Here is a 5,258-nt window from a genome sequence, read left to right on the forward strand (position 1 = left end):
GCACTGAAAATGCTTAATTTCTGTTTTAGTTTAAAAACTCCACTTGGGGGCAATGTTGAAAATGCCACATGGGGGTGGTGTTGCACAAGATTGGCTGCGATCAGCATTGAATCCACAAACAAAATTAAGTTCCATTTAGAATTTCTAAAGAAACCAAGAAAAGGAAAAACATCCTCAAACAAGACATTGGGGTTGAAATATCAATCCCAAAATTTGAATATCTAAAATTTTGTTATTTTTTAATGTTTAAAATGTCAGATATCTATGTTATTAAGTCACACCAGGCTGAATGCAAAATGGTGGAATTGTGTGAGGTTATTTCACTGCAACCAAATCGTCTTCATACTTCCAATAACAGGGTGGCATGGTGGCTCAGTGGTTAGCACCGCTACCTCACAGTGCCAGGGATCTGGGTTTGATTCCAGTCATGGGTGGCTGTCTGTGTGGAGTTTGCACATTCTCCTCATATCTTCGTGGGTTTCCTCCCACAGTCCAAAGATGTGTAGGTTAGGTGAATTGGCCATGCTAAATTGCCCATGGTGTTCAGGGATGTGTAGGTTAGGTTTATTAGTCAGGTGAAATGTAGGGGAATGGGTCTGGGTGGGTTGCTTATTGGGTCAAATAGCCTATTTCCACAGTGTAGGGATTCTATGATGCAATGAACACAAGTGTCAGGCAATGACCATCTCCAACAAAAGAGACAAAACCATTGCTACCTGGCATTCAACAGCACGACCACTGGTGAACCTCCAACTGTGAACATGTTGGCAGTTAACCTTGACAGAACTGAACAGGATCAATCACACAAATGCTGTGACTGCAGGAGCAGATTGAGAACTCTGCAGCAAGTAACTCACTTTCTATCTTCCCGAAGTCTGACCACTGTCTATAAAGCACAAGTTAGGGAATATTCTATTTGCCTGGCTGAACAACGTCCATGACAAAGCAGCCTGTCTGATGCAGCAGTGTGTACCAGCTACAAGATGCACTGCAGCAATTTGTTATCTCTTCTTCAACATTACCTTTCAAACCCACAATAATGAGATAAGTAGCTGCGGTCCACATTAGCTCTAGGCAGCACTCTCCACTGAAGAGAAATAGAGGGTCTCCCGTCTGCAATTATGGGGTAAAGCAGTGAGGCAGGCCTCCGTGACTACCACAATGGGTGCAAAGTTTGTACCTACACCATTGCTGTCATTGGCCATCTCATTAAACTATCTAGGTCCCTCAACTCACTCCACTAACTTGAAGAATAATGAGAGCAGGTATTTGGGAGCAACACATGAGGATTCTCACACACATCTGACTTGGAACGTTTTGTCTTGCCCTCAGTGCCCTGGGTCCAATACTTAGAGCACCTTTCCTAACAGTACTGTGGGTCTACCTACATCACATCAACTGTAGTGGTTCAAAGGAGCACCGTCTCCAGGGCAGTTAGGATAGCCGTCCAACACACATTCATTGAATGAATAAAAACAAATCCCGAGTGAGACAGTTGTTTCATATATATGTATGTATAACTCCAGAGGAGTGGTGGTTGGTCTACCGGCTCTTATCTGCATTGCTCAGCAAACCGCCGGGGAGAGATCCACTTCACATCCAATCCGAAAGAAGTATTGAACTGTTACCTGGATCAGGCGAAAGTGAGGAAACACAGCAGGTCAGGCAGCATCCCAGGAGCAGGACAGTGACCTTTCGGACAAAAGCCCTTCATCAGCCATTCATCCCTCTCCCCTATCAGGAGGAAGGGCTCTCGCCGGAAACGCCAATTCTCCTGCTCCTGGGATGCTGCCTGACCTGCTGGGCTTTTCCAGCGCCACATTCTCGACTGTTACCTGGATCAGCCCATTTGCCCGCTCTGTCCGACTGAAAGGAATAAATACTCAGTGCCATTGGCTTGTCAGGGATTGGGAGACAGCAAGGACTGCAGATGCTGGAAACCAGAGTCAATAGACATGAAGCTGAAAAAGCCCAGCAGGTCAGACAGCGGGCTAAAAACTTTCCTGCTTCCTGGAATGCTGTGCTTTTCCAGCGCCACATCTTATTGTCAGGGATTGCATGCCTGAGAGAATGCCTCACCTTGCTGCTGTTCTCTCTGTGCTCCCTACAACTAATCCGGTCGATCAGAGCGTGGATCTTTCTTTGTAACCTCGTCCAAAGACTTCTGTATACAGCCCCGGGGGCAGGGTGAAACTGCCCTCAGATTTGGAATTTCATCTGAACAGCGGTATCGACTCAGTTCCAGCGTTTATCCTACTGCACGTCCCCCGTAGCGGGTCACTATTAACAAACCACATTTATTTAGCAACCTTGGAGCGAAGATGCTGCAATGGGGGTAAAACAAAAAAAAACAATATAGGTTCACATGAAGATTAATAGAATTCAAGAAAGATTAAAAAAGATTCCTAACTCAGCCTCATTCAGAGCTGAAAATATTAGATATCTTTGTTGTTAATATTATCTGCGACGTGTTTATCAAATGGAAACACCCCCCTAAGTAAAAAAAAACATATTTGACGATGATCTCGGGGGTTTCCGTTCGCATTTCCTGTCGCCCCACTGCTTGACTTAATCGTTCACAAGATCATGACCCTTCTCTTCAAAACTAAAACAAAATCCACACTATGTTCAGCTGAGTGATAATCATTGTCAGTCGGTTTCTCGGTTTCCCGAGCCGGCTGTGGTTTGATCACAGCAGGCACACACGGGACAGGAACCCTCAGCATTGCTGGCACTGGTTTCCTCTTCAGCTGGGTCGGCCCTTCTATAACGGGGAGAAATCTGTTTAATGGTGGAGTGAAATCTAATGTCTAATCTATTGAAGGGTGGTTTGACTGAACGGGGCACGAGTGTGGGCATAATTTAGCCACAGGACAAATAAACAGCTGTTGTAGTAAGAAAACTGCCCACGATCATGTTTGTGCACGAACTATATCAGTACAAGTGTAGACTGTTAAATGCGGTCAAATTTGCACCATTTCCTTTTTATGCACTAATGTTGTCCATCACCAGGACAAGCAAGCACTTTCACTCCATCCAATTGTATCCATGCCGCTGCCTGAATGTGCTATATACATACTTTGTGTTTCCTAGACTCCTCACATTATTGGATTGCTATTTTTAGAAAGCTCAAACCGTGTGCTGCCACTAGTGCGGGCTCTGATCACATCTCGGTGGCAGGCTGGATTTTCAAAACATTCACTGTCTCTTCTTCCTCATCCTGCTTCCGAGGAACATGGCGGGTTCGACCTGATCGCGGCTTCCCGCCCAACTTCGCAATCCCTGCCAGGCACCTCCTCATCTCAGCCGAAAGGTCCCTCGCCGCTCCTGATGTCCACCTAATGCTGTCATGGTAGCGGGATCCGCACGCTGGGAGGTCGCCTTCGATCGCAAGGTGGGAGTGGTGAAAGGCAAAATAATCCAAACACGATTACAAAGTGAGAATATAAATTGTGACACTTGCCAGCAAGGGGCTTGACGAAGCTGGCGAGAAGCGTTCACTGACAGAAAGCGTGCCCACAGGTATTTCTGCAGTTTGTGCACTAACCATCACGGTAGCAGACAGGAGATATAGATGGAGCGCTTCATTCAAATCATTGTTGTTGTTTTCGGATGAATTAGAGGCTAGTTGAGTCTGTAGAGATGCTGAGGGATTATTCCTCAACCCTGTTCCCTGGGTTCTCGTTTGCAGTCTTCAGTGTGCGGGGAGTTGCTCTGGTGTTCGTTTCATACAGGTGGGCATTTCGTTCATCCCCCTGTCGCTGGAAGTTGTCTTCATGCTTTAGGAGCAGTGTTGTGACGAATAAATAAATAGTTCATCTGATGTATTCAGATTTGTGTTGGCCACTTGCATATAACTGGTTTTATACCTTCTCCCTGATCTTTCAAACGATGGATATATGATGTGATTAACAGACTAACGGCAAAATGTATCACTTTAAGAGGCAATGGCAGATCCTGTGTGTTTCCTATATACACGGTTATGTACTTAATTTGCAATAGAATAAATGTTACTTAGAGTTAGGACACGCTAGCTGATATGCACCTGTCTCTGTGGATTTTAAGAATTCTAATGCACTGCATGTTCTAAGTCGTATCATTACAAACATTAGGTTTGGGATAACGTGTTGATTCTTCCAGTACTGCAATTGTTTGTACAAACGGGTTGGTTTTCTATTCCAACAGTCTATACAGAGGGGATGTGAGGAGCAGGTGGGAAGTTGGGTTTGGAAGATGTTTGTCACAGTCTAAAGGTCCCTCATTGTGGATCGTATGATGAGTAAACTTAAATGCACTTTCACCTGAATCACCAACGTATTAAGGACTGAATTTAACTGAGCTGCAAATAATGTTTGATATCTGCTGACAGTTGATTTATAGTATCAGTAGAAAGCAAATTAGCATTTAATTCAAACCGGGGTGTGTCATTCTCCAAAGAGAATCTGAGAACACTTGCCCAGAATAAAACCGTGTTTCTCCAACAACAGTGACTTGTTCTGAAAGGTAACAGAGTTTTCTTTCTCTGAGATTATAAGAAAGGTATCTCCGAGAGCCAAAATTGAAATCTCCTTACTATCCCTGAAAGAAAATGACATTGCAGCATACTGATAAAAAAAGTTAATGGTAATATTCCATGTATAAGTCATACAGAGGAATTATTTACATTGAAAGAAAAAAAGGGGCTATATTTCCCTATTGCAAAAGGAGTTTAATTTGAGTTTTCTGTGTAAATTGAAACATCTGCCAATCGAAAAGACAGCTTTGAAAGATTTTGCTGCAATTTACTTTGTGCAGTTTGTTGGCTAAGATGACAAAAACATCAATCATACTCACCTAACAATAGCATTTGTAAAACAGCTAATAAGCTAGTTAACTACTTGAAGAATGAAGACTTAATTTGTCCAGTTGTTGAATATGCAACAATTATGGAGAAGTACAGAAAGATTTTAAGAAAACCATCCTATTACCTGTGACTTGAAAGTTCATTTGATCCAAGCTTTTGAAAAGTCTTGATATCTGGTTTAATTGAAGTGATGGGGCTTGGAGGGGGATGGGCTGTTAATCATGTTGAAGAAATGATTATTGAGAAGTCTGGACTTATTAGCCCAAATGCATTGAAGGAGCAATGTCCTTTCATCAGGAATAGAGGCAGGGTGCCTGCAGAGTGGAGAGATAAATGAGAGGGGGGTGGGGGTGGGGAGGAAATGGCATAGAGTACAATAGGTGAATGGGGGTGGGGATGGAGGTGATAGGTCAGA

The 5,258-nt window shown here is 43.6% G+C and overlaps 1 protein-coding gene across 3 annotated transcripts in view; it reads left to right on the forward strand.

Moving 5' to 3' along the window:
* Positions 1–2,620: 2,620 nt before the first annotated feature.
* Positions 2,621–5,258, forward strand: part of LOC122549771 (histone deacetylase 9-like) — a 789,364-nt gene continuing 786,726 nt past the window's right edge. Inside the window, exon 1 of one of the 3 annotated variants that reach the window (XM_043689769.1) lies at positions 2,621–3,394. The gene's annotated coding sequence lies outside the window, so the exon portion shown is untranslated. The other 2 variants (XM_043689771.1, XM_043689766.1) reach the window with 2 other exon arrangements.

This window comes from Chiloscyllium plagiosum, chromosome 5 (assembly GCF_004010195.1).
Source record: "Chiloscyllium plagiosum isolate BGI_BamShark_2017 chromosome 5, ASM401019v2, whole genome shotgun sequence".
NCBI lineage: Eukaryota > Metazoa > Chordata > Chondrichthyes > Orectolobiformes > Hemiscylliidae > Chiloscyllium > Chiloscyllium plagiosum.